This window comes from Chiloscyllium punctatum, chromosome 26, assembly GCF_047496795.1.
Source record: "Chiloscyllium punctatum isolate Juve2018m chromosome 26, sChiPun1.3, whole genome shotgun sequence".
NCBI classification, from domain to species: domain Eukaryota; kingdom Metazoa; phylum Chordata; class Chondrichthyes; order Orectolobiformes; family Hemiscylliidae; genus Chiloscyllium; species Chiloscyllium punctatum.
The window spans coordinates 28,212,323-28,230,269 of record NC_092764.1 but is presented as its reverse complement, the minus strand read 5'-3'; the positions used below and the strand labels follow the sequence as shown (position 1 = coordinate 28,230,269).

Below are 17,947 nucleotides of genomic sequence, written 5' to 3'. Positions count from 1 at the left end.
GATAGTATGAAGAGATCAATACACTGTGCCAACCAGCTGCTCACCCTTTAGAACCAGTCACATGCCCTAAATGATCAAGGGTTGTATACTTTTCTTTAGTACTGTATATATCAAAACTGCTACTTCTTAATAAACTGTCTGAAAATTACTGATGAATAACCAACTGCCTATTTTAGAATAACAATAGATTCAGATCCGAAATCTTACAGATTGGGCTATAGCATCAGAAGACCTTCTGCTGTCCTTAACAGTACCTGCAATGTTGGGATCCCAAAACCTGCAATTACATGGAATATGATGTCTTATTATTGGAGAATATGTACTGCCTGTGCTTTTATTTTCTTACTATTATCTTAATGTCCCCTAATTTCTTTCCTTTGCACCCCTTTTGCTTTCAGCAGTGTCTGATTCTCAGGAAAGGCTCACTGTTACCAGGTTCCCTTCGGAATTATACTAAAGTGAGTATTGTTCATATGCAACTCTGGTGTAGGAATTTGGTTGATATTCCACCATGGACTGTGTTTAAAGAAATAAATTAAACCATTGCTAAAGGCTGAGAATTGTCAGCCTGATAACACTCACAAAAAAAGTAGATTTTTCAGTTTTGCAAACAGTTGAGAGAGAGTTGGCCATTAAACAATTCTCAGAAACATTTTGCTTCAGGCACAAAACAAACCTATTATCAATAGGTGTCCACTGGGGAGCACAGTCAGATTTCATCCTAAGATCATATAAGAACTGTAGAGGGAGTTGGAGACATACTGTATTATTGAAAATAAAACTTGCATAGTATAAATTCAAAGACATAACCTGTTTTTTTTTCTTTTGTCCATAACTTTACAAATGGGCACTAAGTTGAGTGTAATGGCTTGAATTTGAACTGTAAATGGATGTGAGCAGAAATGCATTGAATATTTTGAAGGCATTAGTTAAAATTGGTGCAGTATCAATGTTGGGGAGTTTTCATGGAGGGTTTCACTCTGTGATTTTGAGTGAGTTATCTCACTGTGTGCTGCTCACCATTTATGTACTATGCCTCAGTACCATCATGCTTGCACTATCACTGCCAGTGACGAAAGTACTTTGAGACAATGCACTTAGTAGATGCACATTCAGTGTGTTTGCCACATAAGTTAGCATATGTTGCAAGTCTGACATTGACATAGCACAGTGCTATAAAGCAACATGTCCACCCATGATCAATGACTGATCGCTGCTGGCAAATATGACGTGCAACCTGATAAGAGGTAAGGCAAGTCAGAACTGTGGTGAGTTTCTGAGTTCTGAATTACACAGCAGTGCAAAAAGGCAAGGCAGAGATGTTGCCAGATCCAAGTGGCCGCTAACTGAGTGAGCCCCATGAAAGTAAGCTAAGGGCCCTGAGTAAATGGGGAGCTGAAGCTGCCAAGTACCTGCCCTGACTTTCGGGTTGGGAATTATTTCTATCTAGTTTCTCTCCATCTTGTGGAAGAATAGGAAATTGCACATAAATGAGACATGATTAGATACTAATGAGATGTAAATTCAGTCCTCTTGTGCCTCTGTAGCAAGTTTCTCATGTCAACATTCAACATTGGGTGGAAAATTGGACATATTTTGGGCTGGAGTTGAGAACTTATTTTGCTAGCCCCACCACATTTCACCAACTGATCTACCATTGCCCATGTCATTCAGAGATTAGGAAAATTGATATATCTGCTGTATCATAAAAAAGGATTTGTACAGAGACTTCAACTCACGAGCTGGGCTGACACTCAGTGCAGCACTGAGGGAAAACTACCTTGTCAGATAAGACTATTAGACACAGGGGATGGCATGGTGGCTCAGTGGTTAGCACTGCTGTCTCACAGTACCAGGGACCCAAGTTCAATCCCCACCTTGGGCGACAGTCTGTGTAGAGTTTGCACATTCTCCTGTGCCTGCGCGGGTTTCCTCTGGTTTCCTCCCACAATCTAAAGATGTGCAGGTCAGGTATCCCAGGGAATGGGTCTAGGTGGGTTACTCTTCAGAGGGTTGGTGTGGACTTGTTGGGCTGAAGGGCCTGTTTACACATTATAGGGAATCTTTAAAAAAAAACTCTAATAGGAGCAGAAGTTAAGCCATTCAGCCCATTGAATCTGTTCAGCCATACAATCATGGTTGATAAGTTTCTCATCCCCATTCTCCCACCTTCTCCCCATTACCTTTGATTCCCCCACCAACAAGAACCTATCTATCTCAGTCTTAAATACATTCAATGACCTGGCCTACACAGCCTTCTGTAGCATTGCATTCCATAGATTCACCACTGTCTGGCTAAAGAAGTTTTTAAGAAGGAGTCTTTAAACCAAAGCCCCACCTGCATTGATGCCATCCAATAATTAAAGAAGGGCAGGGAGATTCTCCCAGTGTCTGAGCATCCTTCATCCCTCAATCAATAAAACAGATTATTAAGCTATTTTCTTTTGTTAAACCTTGCTGTGTGCCAATTGGCTGCCAGGTTTCCCGCATTGCAATACTTCAAAAGTACCGAATTGACTGTAAAACACTTTGGGATATCCTGAGTTTATGAAAGACATCATATAAAAGTACCTCATTTTTATTTTTCCTTTTAATTCATTTAAATATTAGTCATACCTTGATGATCCTTTGCCCTGTCAATCGGTATAATTTCTTTCAACTTAAATGCTCCATCAGCTTCAAAGATAAAAAAGAACTCACACTAAATTTATGGAAATTCCAAAGATCACTTTTTGCTTGCTGTCTTAAGTGAACAGAATTATTCTGGCTCTTGTTCATCCAATTAATTGATTGGATCTCTCCTAAATTAAGGAGTTGATTTTAACCTGGGGTGAGTTCCAGGCAAGTGGCATTGAAATGCATGTGCTGGTTTGTGTTTTTTTTAACAGTCCTTTTCCAAATGGATTGGGAACATAGTGCAGCTACCAGTGGGGTAGATTTGGACTTGTATCTAAGTGAAGAGGAGGAGCTTTTGAAGGAGGGAAGTGGGACTGTATAGAACAGTGGAAGTTGTGATTGTCTTTGGAACACTCCTTTTCTTTGAAATTCACAGAGGAATTGTTTGTGGTCCAGTGGACCTTTTTAATCTTTCCACTGCCTGCCAGCATACTGGGAAGTACTGAAACTTTAAAATATTACAGGACTTTTGTTTACGTATTTACACAATGTGAAGATTACTAAGATCAACAATTACAGCCCATCTCTGATTTCCCATTTGAAGTTGGTGGTGAGTATTACTAACTGACTTATTAGGTCAGTTTGGGGGTTGAGTCCACTATGTTGATGTGCTTAGAGTCATAAATAGGGCAGACCAGTTAATTATGATAGTTATTTTCCTAACTGACATTAATAAGCCAAACGTGTTATTGGTAATGTCATGGTTACCATGACTGATACAAGCTTATAATTCCATATTTATTGAATTCATCAAATTTTAAGTCTCTCAGTAGTCTTGGTAGGATTTGAACTCCTGGCGTGTGCATTACCTCTCCAGTAGCAATAACCACCAGAGAGGCTCAGTATAAAGCTAGAAGAACAGCTTCTTCTTCTCCCTGGGGACGTTGCAGTCTTCAGGACTCAATATTGAGTTCAATAATTTTAGAGCTTTACTACCTCCTTACCAACCCCTTACACCTCAGGTCCCATCATGGCATGGCTTGCTTTCAACACATCCAATCCATTTTCACGCACTCATAGTGCCCATTATCACCAATCTAACTTTTCTTCTTCCCTGGCTTACTATTGACAATCCTTTTTCTGGATTAGCGGTGCTGGAAGAGCACAGCAGTTCAGGCAGCATCCAACGAGCAGCGAAATCGACGTTTCGGGCAAAAGCCCTTCATCAGGAATAAAGGCAGTGAACCTTCTCTCCATACTTCAGGCTCACTGCCTTTATTCCTGATGAAGGGCTTTTGCCCGAAACATCGATTTCGCTGCTCGTTGGATGCTGCCTGAACTGCTGTGCTCTTCCAGCACCACTAATCCAAAATTTGGATTCCAGAATCTGCAGTTATTGTTTTTACCCCATCGACAATCCTTTTGCCTGCCTAACATTTTTCCTCTCTCTCTCTCTCTCTCTGGGCTTCATCTATATCAATCTGTTTCCTCTTTTTTCCCCCAGCATCCCCTGCTGTCAGCATCATTCCATTTTTTCCAAGACACTATTAGTTCTGAAGAACAGTCACCGGATTCAAAATATTAACTCTGTTTCTTTCCACAGACCTGCTGTGTTTCTCCAGCAATTTTGATTTTGGTTTCAGATTTTCAGCATCTGCAGTTCTTTGTGTTATAATCATAGACAATAGACAATAGGTGCAGGAGTAGGCCATTCTGCTCTTCAAGCCTGCACCACCATTCCCACCATTCAATATGATCATGGCTGATCATCCTTAATCAGTATCCTCTTCCTGCCTTATCTCCATACCCTTGATTCCACTAACCTTGAGAGCTCTATCCAACTCTTTCTTAAATGAATCCAGAGACTGGGCCTCCACTGCCCTCTGGGGCAGAGCATTCCACACAGCCACCACTCTCTGGGTGAAGAAATTTCTCCTCATCTCTATCCTAAATGGTCTACCCCGTATTTTTAAGCTGTGTCCTCTGGTTCGGCACACCCATCAGTGGAAACATGTTTCCTACCTCCAGAGTGTCCAATAATTTAATAATCTTATATGTCTCAATCAGACCCTCTCTCAATCTTCTAAACTCAAGGGTATACAAGCCCAGTCGGCTCCAGTCTTTCAGCGTAAGGTAGTCCCGCCATTCCAGGAATTGACCTCGTAAACCTACGCTGCACTCCCTCAATAGCCAGAATGTCTTTCCTCAAATTTGGAGACCAGAACTGCACACAATACTCCCGGTGTGGTCTCACCAGGGCCCTGTACAGCTGCAGAAGAACCTCTTTGCTTCTATAGTCAATCCCTCTTGTTATGAAGGCCAGCATGCTACTACCTTCTTCACTACCTGCTGTACCTGCATGCTTACCTTCATTGACTGCTGTACAAGAACACCCAGATCTCTTTATACTACCCCTTTACCTAAATTGATTCCATTTAGGTAATAATCTGCCTTCTTGTTCTTGCCACCAAAGTGGATCCACATTAAACTGCATCTGCCATGCATCTGATAACTCACCTAACCTGTCCAGGTCACCCTGTAATCTCCTAACATCCTCATCACATTTCACCCTGCCATCCAGCTTTGTATCATCAGCAAATTTGCTAATGTTATTTCTAATACCATCTTCTAATAACATAACCACTGTACCAGTATACCCATCGATCCACATTGCATTTATATGTGAGACTTCTGTGTTTGTTTGATATTCACTGTTCTTACTATCAAATACAATAGCTGTCAGATCTGTGATCAACTGAAAAAGAATAAGTAAGGAACTATTCCAGATTAGCTGTTCATCCGATCCACCCAGCAGGGCACGTTTAAGTTATTCGTAACTACATGGATTTTATGTATTGGGCACAAATATAGCAATTGTCCACATATTTTATACCAACGTAAAATGGGTGCTACCTTTTCTTATGATAATTGTATTATTCTATTAATTTTCACTTGTTTTAGTCTAGATATCAAGCTTTTTCTTTAAATCAGACAGCACAGGGTGGAATTTCCACTTTGCATTTAATCCACGTGCACATTGTACTTGAAACTTCATTGGTTTTGTGTATTGAATTATATAGTTCAAGCTCCTACTCAAACCTATTTGCATATTACCAAGCATAATGCCTACTATGAACTAAAGCAATCATACTGCATAATAAAACACAATTGCTCTTTCTTTTCTTTGCAGTTAAATATATTCTGAAATGTATTTGAGGGTCACAAATGCAGTTTTTTACAATAGTCAGAAACAGATTTAATACAAAAAAAGCACCTCATGTGTACTAGTTGCAAATAACCTAGCTTCAATTAACTGAAAGTACTTTTAAAAACTGTACAAAACCATTAGTTACATTGCTCCGCACCAGGCCGTTTCTTAATTTTTTGTAAAGCTTGAAAAACTAATTGGTGACATGGTGAAACATGTCATGCAAAAGATTTGAGCCTGGCTAGTTTTGTAGGTGCAACTGGTTTGCTGAATGATTTTGTTTTCCACACCATAGCAAAAGATTGCAGAAACTCAATATAGATTCAACATAAATACCTTGATTCCTTCTGTTGGTTCAACCCAGTTCAGGCAAAATGCACTAGTAGAGCATTGTAAAGTAGTGGGAAGACCAGGTTCATAAGAGATTAGATGAATCATATCAAGTGTTTCCTTTGCATGTTTCTCAAGATTGTTGCTGCTTCCTGATTTATGATTTATTTGCATTTTAAAGGCATCACTTGAATACTGAAAAATTGCAATATGGTGAAAGAAGCATTGTGTCTTTGCAAATTCAGCTTTTATCGAGTGCTTGATATTTATGTTTTCATTGTAAGTAGAATACATACCATTGCAATTTTTTAATGCAGCTGTTCATTTGACTAGGGAAATTACAAATTCTAACAATAAAAATGCTCGCCAATACACCCAACTAACAATGTGTAAGCATGCATATGACAAAACATCTGGAGGCTGTGCCACCAAAGGTCTCTGTCTGAACACAGTAATGAATCAGAATGTGATATGGCATTTTTTCTACCCTTGTCAACATTTTTTTGCTTATTCATAGCAATACAATAACATTTTATTAAACTATTAATTATTTATGGGTGTAGTATTATGGGCTTATTAAACATTAATTCACACAGAATGTTTAAAATGATCTTTTCCTTTGCATGTGAGACAAAGGAAATAAGATATATAAATATTAAGTGAAACATAGAATATAAGAAGACAAAGGTACTAAATTAATCTGTTCAAAAATATGTTTCCCTTTAAGATGTAATTGGATAAACTGCAATAGTTGTGTGAAGATGACACAAGACAGACAAGTGTGAATACCAGGATCTCCTCACCGGAATAACTAAAAGCAGCAGCAGCAAGATGTAAATCAAGAATAAAGCACAACGAATGTAATTCAAATTAACATGAATTGGAGTTCTGACAATAAGGTACTTCTTTTTCTATCTGTCGGTTGTACAATTGGTAAATTGAATTCTAAATGTCAATGTTCTTTTTTGTAAAATTTTCTGCTAAATTATGTCTAATTTCAGTTAATTTTGATTATAGTTCCTGCTTTAATAATAGCAGTGAAAGGACTCTAAATACAAGGAAGATATAGTATTAATGTGAAGTAGCACCTCTCTATAATTCCATGTTGCTGCAGTCTTTTTTTCTCATGTGTCACATCCCTATGTGTGTGTCTTCAATCATGCTGTGTTGCTGCTGTCTATCTGCTGAAAATGAACAATCAGTCTGATATGCAATCAGATTATCCAAGCGGATTAGGTCAACACTACCGCCATTGTGATGTCACAGAAGTTGCTGCATTTCCACTTAAATTAAAATGTCACTATTTTGAACACAGCTAATTTGATTAATGTAAGATTTGGTGCATAAATTGTGTCTCAATTCAGGTTTTATATACATCCTTTAAAGGAAATGTGTAGGAGTCACTTCAACAAAAGTGCAATGGTAAAATGGGGTGTACTCTGTGTAGAGGTGTAAAACACATCAGAATTTTCAAAAGTGGTATTTGGAAATATGACAATCCACCGTGGTTCAAGTTCCTATCATCAAATTTCCCACCTTTTTTTTGCCATTGATATAGAGATGAAGACTTGCACATGCTCTCTGTGTAATGTCACTTTAGGTGCAAGTCAAATGCTTTGAATGCCTTGTTAAAATAAGGTTCAAAAACAGCTACCATGCAACAGTAGCAAATTGTAGAATTCTGGTTTGATTTGCAATGTTTCATTCTTAAAAACAAAGCCAGATTGTTATATATCAGTCAGTTTGTAAAAATGTATACCTTTTGCCTCTGTTTCTGTATAGATTTTAAAATATATGTTATTATTTTAGTGCCAAGGAGTTTATATATGAGATGGTCTTACACTCTTTTGGAAGTCAATAAAACTGCCCAAAAAATTGCTAATAACTGAGTGCATTGCTAATACTGAATGTGATTTTCATTTTGCCTCCAGCAGACTCTCTTTACCTGATGCAGCAATGCAAAAGTTTCCCTTTGTAATAGAAGAAACTAGGATGTGGGGAACATGATATTGAAAGATCCAAAGATTTTTATTATAGCTTATGTATATATGCAATTTTTATATTCATGAGCATATCTATGTCTGGACTACTATTAAGCTATCTAGTCACAAAGAGCAAATGTTTCCAGTGGCTCAGGATAAGATGGTGACCTTTATACCCTAGATCATTTGATACAGTGTGGATATCATGAGCATGTCTCTTAAAGGTGTACTGGTATATTGATTGTGTCATAACACTACACCTCTTTTTCTACAGATAAAAAAAATTGAACAGATATGCACACCGATATAAAAAGAGTTTACAAAACTAACAATTCATACTTCAATGTAATGCTTTGCAGGTTTAATAACTCAACCTGGTCTGGTGATCATGTGCCTACCTGGAGAGATATGTTTTGCTATTTCTTGCACTTCTTTGACAACTTAGTTGTCTTGCTGCTAATTGCTCTCACCACACAAATATCATTGTCAAAGTTTTCTTCCTCGCTGTCTTCTCACATGGTTGGTGTGTCAAGCATCAGTCTGAGCTGGTTTCTGTTCCATTGTGGCATAACATCATGATTAGTAATGCTTTGTATGATATGGACTGATTGCTTGTTTTTCAAAAACCTTTGCTGGTCTCCAAGTATTGTATTTGTGCTTCTATCTTGCATTCTCTGACAGTTGTAGTGATTCTCTATCTGCTCACTTTTCATGTATCCCTTTCATTTCCTTTTGTCTTAGACAATAAGACCATAAGATGTAGGAGCAGAAATAGGCCACTTACCCCATCAAGTCTGCAGATCATAGCAGAAATGTTTCTCAACCCTATTCTCCTGCCTTCTCCTCTTAACCCTTCATCCCCTAACTAATCATGAACCTATCTATCTGTCGGACTGAACTGGCTTGGCCTCTGCAGCCTTTTGTGCAGCAATGAGTTCCACAGATTTACCACCCTCTGGCTGATGAAATTCCTCATCTCAGTTCTACAGGGTCGTCTCTTTACTCTGAGGCTGTGCTCTTTGATGCTAGTCTCTCCTGCTAATGGAAACATCTTCACCTCCTCCACTCTGTCCAAGCCTCTCAGTATCATGTACATTTCAATTTCGATCCCACCTCTTCCTTCTAAACTCAATCATCTTCAGACCTAGAGTCCTAGAGACCTTGAGTCCTCATATGAAAAACCGTTCATCTCCAGGTCATTTTTGTAAATCTACTCTGGACCTCCTCCAAAGACAACACATCCTTCCTTAGATATAGGGCCCAAAACTGCACACAATATTCTAAATGTGGTCTGGCCAGAGCCTTGCACAGCTCAGAAGAATATCCCTGTTCTTGTATTCTAGCCCTCTTGAAATGAATGATAACATTGCATTTGCCTTCCTAATTGCCAAGTGAACTTGCATGTTAACTTTACGAGAATCCTGAGCTAGGACTCCAAAGTTCCTTTGTGCTTCAGATTTCTTTCCCTGTTTAGAAATAGTTTATGCCTGTGTTCTTCCTAAGAAAGTGAATGACTTCACACTTTCTAAAAGTGTATTGCATCTGCCACTTCTTTGCTGACCTGCCTTGCATGTCCAACTCCTCTACAGCCCCCCTGCTTCATTAACTCTACCCATCCCAAACCTATCCTCCAGTGTCATCTGCAAACTTAGCAACAATGCCCGTAGTTCCTTCGTCCAGATTGTTAAAGTATAAAATGAATGATTGTGATCCCAAAAATGACCCTTCAGAACACATTTAGTTCTTTAAAGAAGAATTTCCTATGCCTCAGAATGGTTCACTGATCAGCTGATGATGACTAGGTAGAAGATTTCAAGAAGTCAAGATTGAAACAGTGTATTTGCATTGAATGTGATTCTGCTGTACAGGCTGTACAATGGAGTGCTACTTAGAGTCATAGAGTCGTGTGGCATGGGAGCAACTCGGTTCAACTTGGCCGAACAGACACCACAATCTGACCTAGTTCTATTTGCCAGCATTTGGCCCATATCCCTCTAAACCCTTCTTATTCATATCCCTATCCAAATGCCTTTGAAATGTTTCAATTTTACTCACCTTCAAGTAATTCCTTGGCAGCTCATTTTATACACCCACCACCCTCGGGTCCTTTTTAAATCTTTCCCCCTCACCTTAAACCTATGTTTTCTATTTTTTGACTCCTCTACCCAAGGAAGAAGACCTTGGCTATTCACCCTATCCATGCCCTTCATGACTTTATAAATCTCTATAAGGTCATTCTCACCCTCCAATAATCCAGGGAAAAAGGCCCGAGCCTATCCAGCCTTTCTCTACAACTCAAACCTTCCAATCCCGGCAATATCTTGCAAATCTTTTCTGTACCCTCTCAAGTTTAACAACATCCTTCCTATAGAAAGGCAGCCAGAATTGTACACAACTGGCCTCAACAATATCCGGTACAGCCACAACAATATCCTAATTCCAATACTCAATGTTCTAACCAATGTTCTTCACTACCCTGTCTACCTACGACTCTACTTTCAAGGAACAATGCACCTGCACCCCTATGTGTTTTTGTTCAGCTACATTTCCCAGGGCCCTGCTTAACTGCATAAGTCCTGCCCTTTGGAAAGGTTTACCTTTCCAAAATGCACTGCCTCACATTTATACAAATTGAACTTCATCTGCTACATTTCCCAGGGCCCTGCTTAACTGCATAAGTCCTGCCCTTTGGAAAGGTTTACCTTTCCAAAATGCACTGCCTCACATTTATACAAATTGAACTTCATCTGCTACTCCTCAGCCCACTGGTCCATCTGATAATGGTCCCATTGTACTCTGAGATAATTTCTTCACTGTCCACTGCACCACCTATTTTGGTGTCATCTGCAAACTTACTAACCATACCTCCTATATTCACATCAAATCATTTCTATAACTGAAGAAAAGCTGTGGACCCAGCATTAATCCTTGTCACAGGCCACCAGTCTGAAAAGCAACCCTTTATCATCGCCCTCTCTCTCCTACCTTCAAGCCAGCTTTGTATCCAATTAACTAGCTCCCCCGGATCCCATGTGATCTAACCTTACTAAGCAATCTACCATGTAGAACCTTGTCGAACTTTATTTTAATTTTTAGTGCGTTTTGTTTTGCCTTTTTAGACCGTGTGATGCTAATGGCCTTAAAAGCTCCAAATCATCTAATACTATTGACATGATGTGTTAAGTTAACACTATGGAAGGATCATATTCTGAAATTTGCCTTTTGCTTGGTTGACTTTGAATCTCATGGATATATTTGTGTTTGTACCCTTTTATAATATTTTCCTTGCTGTCAGTGTTGCAGTGTTTTACCACCTTGTTGGCTTTTGGAATTTTGGGCTTTTTCCAAATTGGGGCCAAGACAGAGGGAATCCTATATGATACGATTACTCCTTATTTGGCATAGATCCCATTTAGTGTTGAAACCTTAAACTACAAGCCTGCTATTTATGGACTTTCAGTTTCTGGTTCTCAAACCAATTTCCTAAAGGGATTAAAGCCAAAGGAATGGCAACAGACAAAAATACAGATAGGCAGCAGTAGAAAATAGATAAAACTAAAAGGAATGAGAAGCAAAATTAGTAAAAGAACTAAACAAATATTGCACTTCAACCTATTTCAAGAAAATAAAGCAAAAAAAAAATTCCAAGGAAAAATGGAAGGCAACCACTTAATTCTGGATTATGCAGCCGATTATTCCTTCATTGAATTACAATATTTCAACAGTACATGCAATTTTACTTTACATATCAAATGATAAATCATGCTGAGAAGCGATCTCTGAAAATCTTGTTTGTTATCAGTAAGAAGGATCTTTACAGAATTGATATATCTGATCTTTTTGTGGATGATTGGAAAGAAAATGCTCAATTATCAGCTCAAGGAAATAATTAACTACAGGATTAGTAGACTCCAACACATGTCAAGCAAATATCAATCCAAGATCTGTTGACAAGATTGTCAAAAGTTGCTGCATCAAAAGGCATTGAATGTGGTTTTTTTTTCTGAAGAACTATCAGAGAGGCTTGGCGAGTGAATATTGCATGACAAAATAAAGCCTTTAGGAAGGATATTTGGGCAATGGGAAGGGCCTTATCTTTGATATATTACTTGAGGATGGATTCAAGTAAGAAGCCAAAAATGCAGGCCAATAACAATTATATATTCTAGAAGTAGCCAACTGTTGTTTATGCTTTGGATGATTTGATCAGTTAAAAACATTTTACCCAAGTGCTTTTGTTGGTGAGGACAAAGAGACACAAAGTTTAGTTAGCAGTTCAACTCAATTTTATTCAGAAAATATTCATTATTAAAACCCGATGTGAACATTTCCCAAATTCTGACAATATTTATTCTCTTTCTAGCTCTATCTGAATGAGAAAGTATGTTACCTGCTAAGATCCATGTGTTTGAGTGATACTGTTGGAATTTCCTTCCTCTCCGATATAGGGCTGGCTGTTTTCCATGAAGATGGGTCTTTAGGTCAAAGGAGATCTTCTGTTGGGTCTTCTTGGGTTGCTGCATGTTCTTCAGCCACAAGTCTTGCTGCAACTCTTCCCAGAAAGTCTTCATCATGTCTTCACTGAGGAGGTGTTCAGGTGTGCATTCTTACCCCTTTGCCTCTGATCTTCCAGAATGTTCTGTGGCTTTTGGCCATTAGGGTCATGAGCTGGGTTCAAGTCATCCAATGGGGTTGCACCAACACCCTTCACTGCTGCCATGCCAGGAGGTATAAAGTGTACATTCTCAGGCAGTCAAGATGCCAGAATGTCTGATCGCCAATTCTCCAATACAAACCCCCGGCTTGTTCTTTTTATTCACTCGTGAGATGTGCATGTTGTATCTGGTGTGCTTGAACGTTTGTAACCTCTTCATTCTTGGTTTCCACTTATTCTCTGTAGCTAATAGCTATTAACTGCTGTTTAACTTAGTTTGGCCAGTTTTCTGTCAGGCCTGATTTCTCTAACTGTGGTTAATTTAGCATGTTCAACTTTGGGCCCATGGTTGCTTGACCATCCACAACAATTGATACAGTCATCAAAGTGCACCAAACCAAAAGAATCTGCAACAGCTGTGGTTTGTCGCTTCTACTCAAAAGCTGTCCAGCTTATCTTCATATCTATAAAACATGTGCCACCAAGAGACATTCACAAGATATCTGATTAGAAAGGCTAATTAGAAAGAACAAAATTATGGCAAATACAAAGGAGAATGAAATCGATTTGGGATGAGCCAGCAAATAAAGAAGTATGAAAATTGTGCAGTGAGCAGAAAATGAGAATTAGAAATACAGATATAATACTTGCATGCCAGCAAAGGTTTTTAAAATATGCAACCAGAGCAGGTCATACAAAGTTATTATTGATCACAGTACAAAATTGCAAAGAAACTGAAGCCAGCTCAGACCACTTTGTAGCATGCCAATCATTCATTAAGTGAGTGAGGAAGAAACATCTGACAATTATGGCTGTGTAGTGATGCTGAGTGACAACAACCAGTATCAAGACAATACCATTGGAGAACAGATTAACATATCCAGCACAATCCTTTGCTCAGGAAGCAATTTTGAATGACCTTGCTCAGCAACCAATGAACTAAACATTCTAAGACACAGGACATTGTTCTTCAGAGACAGAGGAGAATGAAAGAGATACTCAATGTGGAAAAGAGAGAGAAGTTTCACAACAGTGCACTGGATACAGTATCTGAGTTAGAAATATAAATATAAATACTTGGATGCCAGTAGAGGTTTCTAAAATATGCAACCATCCCAGATAATGATTGTGCAGTGACGTTAAGTGACAGCAACCAGCAGCAAGACAAGTTACCAAATAAGTGTGACACAGAGCAATGCGTACCCTACTTGATCACCTGATCAGGATGAATTGTCAATCCTCCAAAGTGTTAAACTGATCTTTGGGATGTTAGTCTTGTTATCTCTGTTTGAGGTGTTTCTCAAACGAGCAACAAGTGCCTGTATACAATGAAATATATCTGTTTGGGATAAGTTTTACCTTTGAAAAAAGTGGGGTTCTGTCAATGTCTCACAGTCAGTATGTTATTTTATCTCCAACAGATATGTGGAAGATATCATCACTGTAGCAGAGCATGTGACCTGAGGGCATAAAGGTTTTATACTCCACCTTACCTCAGGATCACTTGAATTATGACACAGTATTGGAAGCCTTCTTTTCTTTGTACCTGCATAGTTTCATGTTAGTCTAGACATGAGATGTCTGAGAACTCTAATAATTCTATGTAATAGTCATTCCTGGTGAAGGGCTTATGCCCGAAATGTCAATTCTCCTGCTCCTTGGATGCTGCCTGACCTGCTGTGCTTTTCGGGCACCAAACTCTCGACAGCTGTTACAAATGTCTGCCATTTCTTCAAAACCACAATATCTATGCTTGGTTTCTGATGTTATTGGGCATGACATAAGCATTGCCACTTTCGGTAAAATATGGTGCTGAAGGCAAAGACTGTGTGGCCTGCCTTACAACCTCCTTCATCATGCCCCTTACAACCTTCTTCTTCATCATCTGTCACAACTCATTTCTTACCCCTCTACCTGACTTCTTATCATTAGATTAGATTAGATTACTTACAGTGTGGAAACAGGCCCTTCGGCCCAACAAGTCCACACCGCCCCGCCGAAGCGTAACCCACCCATACCCCTACATCTACATCTACATCTACCCCTTACCTAACACTACGGGCAATTTAGCATGGCCAATTCACCTGACCTGCACATCTTTGGACTGTGGGAGGAAACCGGAGCACCCGGAGGAAACCCACGCAGACACGGGGAGAACGTGCAAACTCCACACAGTCGGTCGCCTGAGGCGGGAATTGAACCCGGGTCTCTGGCGCTGTGAGGCAGCAGTGCTAACCACTGTGCCACCGTGCCGCCCTAAACTCATCTAGACTCATTAGTGAATCCATCAGCAGCAAATGTAGGTAAGAAAAAAAAACTCTGTTTGAATCAGCACAAGAGAAACCCTGGTTTTCTGGGAGATTGACTCTACCAATTCCATTGTTCCAACTTAAAAAAAAATCCATAGCTTCTCAAGCTGTTTGTATTTTATTGGTTTTGAGTAACCTGTTTGCCACCTCTGTCTCAACTTTCCATCATAAAATAACCAGTACAAAATACACCCCTTAAAGCCTTTGTATTGTCGCACCTAGCCCCTTAAAAATAATGAACTACAAATATACAAAGATGACTTCATTTTTAAAAGCCTTTAGCCTAACACTATCAGTACACTAGAATATATATGCTTTATATTGACTCTAATCATGCAAACATTCACCACTACAGTCCATTTCAGTCCATTTTTGTCCCCGCCACCAAACACCTCCATCTTCCTTCATCAAAATTGCCGCAACATATTGGCAATTACTTTCTCTCAACTTGCCCTAGGTATAATTTTCAAATTGAAGGACCACAATAATAAGCTCCATCTAAACAGTCTGGGATTCTTATCTTTAATTTTTCAAAAAATCTTTAAGGGGATATGATCAGTATATACCATTGCCAGTAATGAATCTGAGACAATATAAATGTTGAAATGTTGCAACAACAACACCAAACATAAGATTTCCTCCTAAATTGTGCACTATTTCTATTGATGATTATTCAGTTTTCTGGAAAAGTACCCAAAAGGCCTTTCTATCTTCTTGTCTTCTTGCAAGTGTACAGCACTGACACCCACACCACTTGCATCGATAGACACCTTGAATGGCTTTGTGTAACTAGGCTAGCACTAAGGTAATGGTTAATACAACTTTCAGGCTGACAAATGCCTTCTGACATTCTTCTGTCCATTGAAATTTTCTGCATTTCTTTAACAAGTCAGTCACAGGAGCAACTGCACTGCTAAAATTCAGTACAAACTTCTAATAAAAACCACTGAGTCCCAAGAATCATAGTACTTTCCTTTTAGTCAATGGTATGGCAAATTCCCCAATGACCCTTATTTTCACATCCCATGGGGCCATTGGTCCATGTCCAATGACAAGGCCCAGGAACATGACTTGGGTTTTGTGAACTCACTCTTAGCCAGGTTAATCACCAAGCCTGGCTCCTGAGGTTAATCAAACAATTCTGATAGATGCTCCAAATGTTTCTTCCATGTTTGACTTAAATTAAGCATATTGTCGATATGCAACTCACAATTGGATCATCCCACAATGACTTTATTGGTTAGTCTTTCAAATATTGCTGCTGCATTATTCATGCCAAATTACATGAATTTAAATGGGTATAGTCTGTTCGGGATCACAAAAGCCAAAATATCCTTCGCTGTTTTTAAAATTCATTCATCAGATGAGGGCATTACTGGCAAGGTCAGCATTTATTGCCCATCCCTGAATTCCAAAAGGAAAGTTAAGAGTCAACCTCACTGCTGTTGGTGTGGAGTCACGTGTAGGCCAGATAAAGTGAGGATCCCTCCCATTGACCAATGAGGTCACACCCTCTACCTGTGTTCACTTATCCCCACTGCACCATGCTGACTCCCCCCTCACTCCATTTATCTGCAGCTCCCCTTACACCCACTCCTAGTCCTGAAGATGGGTTCTACCCAAAACATTGACTTCTCCACCTCCTGATGCTGCCTGGCTTGCTGTGTTCTTTCAGTCTTCTGCTTGTCAACCAAGTGAGGATGGCAGATTTCCTTCCCTGAGGACATTAGTGAATCAGATGGCTTTTTTTCTTACAATCGACAATGGATTCATGGTCATCATTAGACTCTTAACTCCAGACATTTATTCAATTCAAATTCTGTAGTGGGAATCAAACCCAAGTCCTCAGAACATTTAGTTGAATTTTTGATTAATAATCTAGCGATAATACCACAAGTCCATTGTGTTTTGGATAAAGATACCTGCCGGAATCCTTTGAGTAAGTCCAACTTTGAAATATAAGTTGCTTGTCCAACCTTCTCAATATGGTCATCCAGATGTGGAATAGGATATGAATCATATTTTGTAACTGCATTGACTTTACAATAGTCCACACATAATTATTGGGTAATATCTGGTTTTGACAATGTTACTATTGGCGAGCTCCATTCATGACAACTCACTTTGATTAATATTGTTTTTGAGCATGTGTTCAATTTCTTTTTGAACCTGTGCCAAGTTTAGAGGCATAAGTCTGTAAGGATGTTGCTTAACTGGAATAGCATTTCCAATATCAATATCATGCATAATCAGATTAGTACTTTCCAGCTTATTCCCACATACTTCCCCATGTGATTGTAATAACTTTTTCAGGTCATTTTGATTTTCCTCTGGAAGGCAACTCAATAATTTATCCCAATTTTTGACAACTTCCTCATTATCAAATTTAATTTGAGGAATGTCTAATTCAGAATGGTCTGTACCTGGTTCTTAATTCCATGTTGTAACTACTACCCTGTTGTAACTACCATGTTGTAACTTCTTCCCTATCAAAATACCTTTTGAGCATATTCACATGATACACTCTGTTGGATTTCTTTCCACATGTCATTATTATCAAATAATTCACCTTACTCAATTTCCTTTCCATTTGATAAGGCCCATAAAACTTTGTCTTTAATGAATCACCTATCACTGGGAGTAACTCTAACACTTTAATCTCCATTAGCGAAATTACAAATTTTTGATCTCTTGTCTGCTTCCTGTTTCATCACATGCTGTGCTACTTTCAAATGCTACCTCGTTAATTCACTCACTGTCTTTAATTGTTCCCTAATATTTGACACATAGTGCAAATGTGTGGTCTCTGAACTCTGATTTACCAATCTCTTCTTCATTAATTTCAGTG

The 17,947-nt window shown here is 38.9% G+C and overlaps 1 long non-coding RNA gene across 1 annotated transcript in view; it reads left to right on the top strand.

Annotated features, from left to right (window-relative positions):
- Positions 1 to 395: 395 nt before the first annotated feature.
- LOC140496359 (uncharacterized) overlaps positions 396 to 17,947 on the top strand; it is a 79,868-nt gene continuing 62,316 nt past the window's right edge. Inside the window, exons 1-2 of the long non-coding RNA XR_011964252.1 lie at positions 396 to 458; positions 6,882 to 7,053. This is a non-coding gene — a long non-coding RNA (uncharacterized lncRNA). The remainder of the gene's footprint in view (positions 459 to 6,881; positions 7,054 to 17,947) is intronic.